This window comes from Mchenga conophoros, linkage group LG22 (genome assembly GCF_057382185.1).
Source record: "Mchenga conophoros isolate Kocher_MC1m ecotype Shallow Benthic linkage group LG22, M_conophoros_male_GT1.1, whole genome shotgun sequence".
Classification (NCBI taxonomy): domain Eukaryota; kingdom Metazoa; phylum Chordata; class Actinopteri; order Cichliformes; family Cichlidae; genus Mchenga; species Mchenga conophoros.
In genome coordinates, this window is record NC_140546.1 from 205461 (window position 1) to 215089 (window position 9629).

The window sequence follows — 9629 nt, forward strand, 5'->3', positions numbered from 1 at the left end:
TCCTTGTTCAGGGTGAGACTCTCTGTGAAAACTTTGCTTCAGCATGCAGCCAGGTTCACCACAATGATGTTCTGCTCTGATGGAGAACCTCTGAAACCAGCAGCACTGACCTTCTTCCATCTGTTCTCCATGTTAGAGAAATGATCCTCGAATGTTTGATCATCTTTCTCTAAACTTCTCCTCTTTTCATGTTTTCAGGTTCATCAGCAGAAATCGTCCTGACTCAGACTCCTAAAGCTCAGTCTGTTGTTCCAGGACAGACTGTCTCTATCAGATGTAAATCCAGCACATCTATAGGTGATGACATTAACTGGTACCTTCAGAAATCTGGAAAAGCTCCTAAACTCCTGATAGCTGATACTACATACCGTCAGTCTGGAGTTCCAGATCGTTTTCGGGCAACAGCAGTTCAGACTGACTTCACTCTGATCATCAGTGGAGTTCAAACTGAAGATGCAGGAGTTTATTACTGTCAGCAGCATAACAGCTTCCCGTTCACACAGTGATACAACGCCGTACAAAAACCTCAAACAGCTGAAGAGGAACTGATCAACAGCTGTAGTTACACAATACACCATAAAATATACATTTTTAATTGTGGAAATATTACAATGTGAACAGATAAGTTACCAAAAATAACACTGAAATAATTTCAGTTTAGATTTTGAATATTTGCTGAATCGAATTTTATCTCTTTCAAACATTTTTATCAAATACTTTTTAAAAAAAACTTTCCAGCTCTTCCCTGCTCTGTTTTGAGAAAAAAGGGATTATTTTTTTACATTTTTTAAGTTTTCATCAGTGTATTCGATATTTAATAATTCAGTACAGAGTCAAATATAAAGCATTTTTAAAGACAAATGAATCATCACTGGCCTTTAATTAAATATTTCTAGTTTACATTTTATGTCAAAACACATGACTAAAATTATGAGTTCAAACGAAATATGCACGACCACAGTTGATTTATTAAATATTAACAGCAGCTGTTTTTCCAAATCCCTTTATAAAGACGATGCCCTGCTCTTTGATACCAAGACTAAAGTATCTTTATTGTTTGGACTTTTTTAAATTCAAATATTCAGAGAGAAACATGAGGAAATAATCTGAATGAATATAAAATAAAAGTGGACGTGAGAAGTTTGTAAACAGTCCTTAAAACATAAAAAATGACCTGTGATGACTGAATTTTTCCTTTAGAACTAATAATTTAACCACTGTTACTATTGTACACAAAGTCAAAAGTTTTGCACATATGAAAGATATTTATTATTTCAAAGTCTTACAGCAGCCATCTACATCGACATTATGGATGAATCTGGAGCGTGACAGTGTTAGAAACTGCAGACTGAAAACAGGAGTGTAAAACAATACTTCAACTGGGAACACTGGTCTCTCCTCAATCACTCTAGTGTGAGGAGGCCTTGGATGACCTCACAGAGCCCACCTTCATCCACAGGTTTGCATTGAATTCAATGAACTGTCTTTGTGCAGCACACTGGGACTCCAGAAGTTTCTGTCAGGTGTTTTTTAAATTTTTTGATCTGCTCTGACAGTCACTCGCTCTCACTTTGTTTCACTTCCCTCTCATGCATCAAATCATCAAGTTTGTATTACTTGGAAACAGATGTATTACTGATGGAGACGTCCTTCACATAAGATTCCAGTCATTCTTTTTTTAATTGCTTTTTTCCAATATGTCCAGGTTTAATTGTGAATAGTATTGTTTAATTCACTCCACCAGTAAAAGTGTCACAATCCAGGTGGGATTGGATTTTGTTTTCTTCTATTTCTTGACATTTAAATCAAATCATTAAAAGGCTAAATATCCTCTGCTCTAAAACCCATTAGAGTTCATCAAAGAGCAGACCATGACCAGTTCTGACACCAACAAAAGATGGAGGAGTTCCTAAACGTCTCATTAACTATGCTGACACTCTAGAATCAGGGATTCCAGCTCGTTTTACAGGCAGTGGATCAAACTCTGACTTCACTCTGACCATCAGTGGAGTCCAGGCTGAAGATGCAGCAGTTTATTACTGTCTTCACTGTTCTAACAGTCAGTGGGTGTTCACACAGTGAAAAACAGAACAGACTGAACAGAAACTGCACTGACTGCTGTTCACAGTCTGTTACTTTCTCACCTTTTATCTGATTTGCCAAAACTTGAAAGGAGCCGTCAGACAGAGAATGAGAAAATGCTTAGTGAACTTTGACCTCAGCTTCACTCTGGAAAATATCATTTACAGCTGTATCTTTCAAAGGTGAAGACTTGAATCAAAAACAATAATTCTTCATGAAACTTCTCCAGCTTCTTCGGATCTGATTCTGCTCAAAAGTCAGTTAAAGACTTGATTTGATCAAACTGAGATTACAGATGGAACAATCTGATTCTGATTTCTGAATCTCACCCACTAAGAGCTGAGGTGGAGTTTTCATTCACAACACCTGATCTTACTCACAGGTGGAGACACATCTATCGCTGAGAAATACTTAAAAACTTACAGTTACAGCCATCACAATAAAAACCAGAGGAAATCTGAGCTCACAAAGGTTTTTGTTTGGGAGAAACTCACACGGCTTCCATGTTTACAGCTTTTGCAAATGTCCAAGACTGATGGTTGGAGTTTATCATCTATTTTGATCTCAGCATCACTTCATGTGGTATGTTTCTCTATTCAAATCTCCACATTGTAAACACCTGTGTCAAACTGGAAAAAACATATTGTTGTTACTAATGACTTGTGAAAAGACCAGAGTAGAAAACTGCAAAGCATTTTTATATGATCTACAATTAACTGCCAGAACATTTGATGTCCTCAATATGTAATAATGTAAAGTGGAAATGGCTTCAGCACTGAGAAGGAAACAGCTGCAGCTGACTGACTCTGTGTGTTTGCATATGTGTCCTGCCTCTCTGCTCACAGCTGTTAAGAGGCCAGTGTTGATCAGTGGCTGTCCAGGCCTTTCAGAGCCACTCACACACCAGCAGCACAATGATGATGTCACTGACTCTACTGCTGGCCACCCTGGGGCTCCTTGTTCAGGGTGAGACTCTCTGTCTTTGCTTCAGCATGCAGCCAGGTTCACCACAATGATGTTCTGCTCTGATGGAGAAACTCTGAAACCAGCAGCACTGACCTTCTTCCATCTGTTCTCCGTGTTAGAGAAATGATCCTCGAATATTTAGATGTTGATCATCTTTCTCTAAACGTCTCCTATTTTCATGTTTTCAGGTTCATCAGCAGAAATCGTCCTGACTCAGACTCCTACAGCTCAGTCTGTTGTTCCAGGACAGACTGTCTCTATCAGATGTAAAGCCAGATCAAGTGTTAGTTATGATTTGCAGTGGTATCTTCAGAAATCTGGAGAATCTCCCAAACTCCTCATTTACAACGCAGACAGTCGGTACTCTGGAGTTTCTGAGCGTTTCACTGGGAGTCAGTCTGGAACTGACTTCACTTTGACCATCAGTGGAGTTCAGGCTGAAGATGCAGGAGTTTATTACTGTCAGCAGGACAACAGCCTCCCGTTCACACAGTGAAAAACAGTCGTACAAAAACCTCCCTCAGTCAGACTGAACAGAAACTGAAGTGACTGCTGCAGCTGGAAGATACTGCAGAGACTGATACAGTTCACTGAGGACACACACACACACACACACACACACACACACACACACACAGTAATGTTAATGTGGGTTTGACTCAAAACATCAGACTTGTGTCCATCCTGACGAGCTCGCACAGAAGAACATGTGAAACACAAAACAGTTGATCCTGTGAGTCAGATCTGTGATGAAGAAACTCTCCTGTAAATATTCAAACTGGGAAGTAGTTATTAAATGAGAATATTTTAGTAAACTGCAGTACTGATATATGTATGTATGTAGATTGCTCAGCTACATTCTTGGTCAGAGAAATATTTCACATGATTTGATCTGAAGATTTAAAGTTTAGTTCATCAAGTCTTTAACTTCATCTTTGTGACATAAATTATTCTGACATTTACACTTTTTAACCTGCACTGATGTTCTGAAAGAGACATTTTTAGTGTCTCCTATGTTGATAAATAAAGTTTAGTTTTTCTTTGTTTTGTTTTTTTCTTAATTCTGAAATGAAGCCCACAAAACCATGAAGCTGCTTTATGTTTTTGTCTCCGTATCCTCAGAGTCCAGAGGACAGATCACAGTGACTCAGCCTGGAGCAGTGAGCTCTGCTGTGGGAGGATCTGTGAGCATGGATTGTAAAATCAGTCATACTGTCATTAATTCTGACTCTGTTGAATGGTACCAACATAAACAAAGGGAACCTCCTAAACTACTCATATACTGGTCAAACCGGCGAGCATCAAGTACTTCAAGTCGTTTTACAGGCAGTGGATCAGACAAAGACTTCACTCTGACCATCAGTGGAGTCCAGGCTGAAGATGCAGCAGTTTATTACTGTAAGGGCAGACACAACATCAACAGTCAGTATTCATTCACACAGTGAAAAGCAGTCGTACAAAAACCTCCCTCCACATACACGATTTTCTGACTCTGAAGCAAACAAACTCAGGAAAATGACTTATTTTTTGTATGATACTGCCAGATTAACTGTCAAATACACTTATATAACTAGAACAAACTCAAAAAGGTCTTCTAACAAGGTTATCTAAAAATATTCAAGAAAATATTCAAATAAATCTGTAGATTTTCATACATTCATTTCTGAATAAATTCTACTTATACAGTGCCAGATCAAAGAAAAAGCATGCAAGCATTATATGTTGTATAGGAAAGACTTTATAATAATATTTTTTTAAAGGAAAACAGAAAACATCAGATGACCACTTCGCGACAGTGGGAAGGAAAAATTCCCTCCTGCAGCAGAGTGGTGGCGATCTGTCGCGACTGGTTGGAAGGAGAGGAAGACAGAACAAAGACACACAGGATTTTGGCTCAATTGAAGCCTTTTTAGGGAGATTTTAGGACAGCCTGATAATAATGAATTACAGTAGTCCAGCCTAGAAGTAATAAATGCATCAACTAATTTAATTCTCAAAGCGTGTGCAGTGTACCCTACATCACCAGCTGAGCCCTTCTGCATGGCAGTAAAAAGGAAGCAGTTCCTTTTGGCCGTATTTATCTCTTTGACTTGCTGAAGAGAGACAGGAGATGCTCTGTTGTGATCAAATATTTCCCTGCTTCCAGCTGTCATTAGCTGTTTGACACATTTGACAAACCTCAGGTCAGCGACAGCAGCAGTCAAAGGTGTTTTCACTAAACCAAACTAAAGAAGCCTCTCACATGTGTTCAAGTTGATCTGACCAGCAATAACTGCCAGTTTCCTCACTTATAAATAAAAGTAAACATAGGAATCTTTGCCATCATCAAACACACAAATCGAAATGCGTTGACAGAGACATTTCTGGGATTTTGAGTCATTCTGCGCTCCAAACGGATTAATCGCGTCAAAATTTTTAATCGCGTTAATCATGATGACGGCGTTTACGTTCACAGCCCTAGTTTGTTGGTTTGTTTTATATGTGAACTTGTTATTAGATGCCGCTCCAGCAAGTCAGAGAATTCCCCCGCAGCCCCGCCCCTCTCCTCGCTGTGTTTGGCAAGCAGCAGCCACACCTCGCAAATACAGGGCGCCTTTACTCCCCGCAAATGGGCAATAGAAAACCAATTGTTGCCTGGCACTATGTCGGGGCAGCATGGGTGCGAGCTACCTTTTTTTTTCTTTTGCCGATGCCATGATGCCGGCCCCCACCACGATGCTGCCCTGGGCAAACGCCCATGTCGCCCATATCAAAAACCGCAACTGAAGGTGTGTGTGAGGAGTGCTCCTCAGATCCACTCGGTGTTGGCTGTGACTCCATGCAGTGGAATCTCCCAATGCGCATTGGTAATAAAGCTTTGATGCCTAATCTGCCTAATCTGACTCTTCTTCTCCAGCTGTGATATCAAAGGATCGGTGAGGTCAACAAGTGAACCTCAACACCTGCTTGAGGATTTTCCATATGAGCTCTGTCTTCCACTCCATCTGACATCAAGCTATTGGTGATCTTTTTGTCTGTCATGGTCCTGGCTCTGCTACCCAGTGTTTCGATGTCCCTTAGGCAAGTTGTTCTCAAACGTTTCACAATGAGTACCACCTCATAAAATATATGGCTCTTAAAGTACCACCCTTATGACCAACATTAAAGTACAGTAGTATAGGCCTATTTAACACCACATGCAGTTTACACAAGACAATTTTAAATCTTATATGAATGTTATTTATTTTAACTGTCATAAACAGGATGTGACAAGTGATAATAATACCAGCTGTACTGTATTAAAACATTCACAGCAGGTGGAATATCAGTCTTTAAGTGATGATGTATGAACAAACTACTCTGTGTTTATCAGGGCTATTGTGTTTTTAACATGTTTTAATGCTTTGTATCTTGTTCTGTTTAATCTGAACAAGCCCCTAAAAAAAGTCAGTGATCACTGTCGGCCTCTCTCGGTTTTTATTACCACCGTTCATTTTAAAGCTCAGTTTTTAAACCCTACAATGTAACTGCAGCCCAGCCCATGCAGCAGTATATTAATGACTAACCTCATATTGTGGATGGATTATCTCCTGACTGAAGTTTGGTCTGTTTACAGCATCCTGCCGTGCGATTGCATTTGTCCCTAACCATCAGAAACGCTCATGTTAACTTTAAAAAAAAAGTTAACATTCGTCCTCCAGCTTCATTGTGTTTATAGTATGCTAACCATAGCTGTGTAGCTCGCCACGACATAGCACAGCATTATAGACCTGCTAGTCCAATTTCACTAACCCTATAAACATCACTGCTTTTTTCTTTTCTGTCTTCATGTAGGGGCTATCGTGGCTCAAGAGTTGGGAGTTCACCTTGTAATCGGAAGGTTGCCAGTTCGAGCCCCGGCTTGGACAGTCTTGGTCGTTGTGTCCTTGGGCAAGACACTTCACCCGTTGCCTACTGGTGGTGGTCAGAGGGCCCGGTGGCGCCAGTGTCCGGCAGCCTCGCCTCTGTCAGTCTGCCCCAGGATGGCTGTGGCTACAATGTAGCTGCCATCACCAGTGTGTGAATGGGTGGATGACTGGTTGTGTAAATTGCTTTGGGGTCCTTAGGGACTAGTAAAAGCGCTATACAAATACAGGCCATTTACCATTTCATTTATGTCATAAGTGATAGCACAGCTGTGCATTTGAACTTTTCAGAAATCCCTCAGGACATGGTATATTATTTAATCTGGAGACTTCCCGTCTACCACTAGAGAGAGACCAAGTACCACCAGTGGTACGCGTACCAAAGTTTGTTAACCACTGTCTTAGGCTTTATTTGGCATTGTTCAGTTTCCTGGTTTAATCCTTTGTTTCATTTGTTTCATTTCTGGTTAGTGTGCCTCCCCGGTGGTTCATGCTTCTTCACCTTTGTCTTCATGTTTGTTGAACTCCTGCCTCCTTGCTCAGCCTCCTTCTGCTCGTTGTCATGTCCTCGACGTTGCTGTGTGTCCTGTAAACCTTGTATCCCTCATGCCTCCTAGTTTTTTCCCCAATTCCTAGTTTCTGCTTTTTCAGCAGCATTAGGTTTTTGTTTTCTTGAATTCAGTGTTTGGTTTTGTCACAGCGAATAAAAGCTGCCTCCTTTACTCAATTCCTTTGTGTTTCAAGTCCTGCCTTGGATTCCTATTCGGCCTGCCACACAGCCAGCCATGACATCATCTTGGTTCTGTTATGTTTGATAAATAACTTTATATTTCCGTAAACTTCTTGTGTGAACTGCCTCTGCCAGTTCATGACAGTGCTCAAAATTAGGGCTGTGTATCGTCACTGATTTCTAAAATCGATTCGATTCTGATTTACAACTTTTACAAAACTCTGCAGCTCGTGTGCTGACGAAGACCAGAGGGCGGGCCCACATTACACCGGTTTTAGAATCGCTGCACTGGCTCCCCGTGTGTTTCAGGATCGATTTTAAAGTTCTTTTATTGGTTTTTAAATGTCTTAATGGTCTTGGGCCTTCTTATCTCTCAGATCTGCTTTTACCATACGAACCCTCGCGGACCCTGAGGTCCTCTGGTACTGGCCTTTTGATTGTCCCTAAAGTCAGGACACATACTCACGGAGAGGCAGCGTTTCAGTGGTATGGTCCTCGTCTGTGGAGAACGTACATGTTTTTAAGAACAGGCTCAAGACCCACCTTTTTAATTTAGCTTTTACTTAGCGTTTATTTATTTTATGCTGATTTATTCTATCCTGTTATTCTATTATTAATTTAGGCTTTACCTAATATTTATTGATAATTTAGGCTTTACCTAATATTTATTGATTTTATTCTTATTCATTTTTTAATCTTCTTACTCTATTTATATTTATATTTATATTTATATTTATATTGTATCCTGTTCTTATTTATTTTATCATTTTACCCTGTATATATCCTATTGTGTCATATCTCCAGTGTTTCCTCGGAGGGCGCTCTCTGCACCGGGGCTGTGATTGACCGTGGCTGCTGGGTCTCTGGGGGTCCTCTCAGCCTGGCTGGGGGGCTCCTTGGCCTCCCTCCTGCTGTGTGCCCAGCCTGGAGGCTGCGGTCTGTGACCGGCTCCCGGTGCAGACGGCTCCCTGTGATAGTGTTTCCTCACTTGGCTCATGCGAACCCAGCCCAATTTTTACTCTTTAAGTGTGCGCGTTGTGTGTATGTGTGTGTGTGTGTGTGGGGGGGGATGGGGGGATATGTGTTTATTCACATCATTTATGTTAATGAGAGTGTGGGGAGTGAGTTGGAGGGTGGGGTGGGCTGCTTTTAACTATGTAAAGCACTTTGTGCTACATTTTTTTTGTATGAAAAGTGCTTTATAAATAAAGATTGATTGATTGATTGATTGATTGATTGATTGATTGATTGATTGATTGATTGATTGATTGATTGATTCACAAGGTCCTGATTTGATTGGATCCATGATTCAATTCTTTCTTCGATTCGAATCGAAATTTTGTCTTAGAAAGCCAGAAATATTACAATTCTAAATATTTATCATTACATATCCATATTTTAATTATCTATGAAATAAAGCTGACACTTTGTGTGAGACTTTATCAAAGGTGTAAGCACCAGTAGCAGATGCCTTTGTGTCAAAATAACTGAGGATAAAACACAGAAAACATGAAGGAGACTTTTGCAGTAGAAACAAAAACTGAAGAAAACCATGAACCAACATATAACATTACCTGATGCTGCTGAAGTGAAGCAGAGCAAAGTCATGTTTTGATGAGGAGGATTTCTGTGGCTTCTGTTGTGATGAAGGACAGCTGTCAGTCATCCAGTGTTCAACTCTCAGGACTATAACTCTCCCAGAGCACTGGAGCATGGTGCTGCTGATGCAAAGTGCCTCTCTATGGAAATGACTTCTTTTTAAACACAGCAAAAAAGCTGTCATTACTCATTTATACACATTATTATTGCAGCATTAAAGTTTGAAGTGTTCTGTAAAATTTTGTTGCCTTTCCCAAGAAAATAAAATAAGCAATACAGAGGAAAAGTAATTAAAAGAAACTGAACAATACCTACTAAATTTATTTTTACATTTTAATTTCAATGTGAAACTAACTATCAGTATTTTT

The 9629-nt window shown here is 40.1% G+C and overlaps 1 pseudogene across 1 annotated transcript; it reads left to right on the top strand.

The window, feature by feature from the left end:
- Positions 1 to 2977: 2977 nt before the first annotated feature.
- LOC146548417 (Ig kappa chain V region 3368 pseudogene) lies at positions 2978 to 3592 on the top strand (annotated as a pseudogene). Its single transcript, XR_014890377.1, has 2 exons — positions 2978 to 3048; positions 3237 to 3592. The product of XR_014890377.1 is annotated as an Ig kappa chain V region 3368 pseudogene (transcript).
- The last annotated feature ends 6037 nt before the right edge of the window (positions 3593 to 9629 follow it).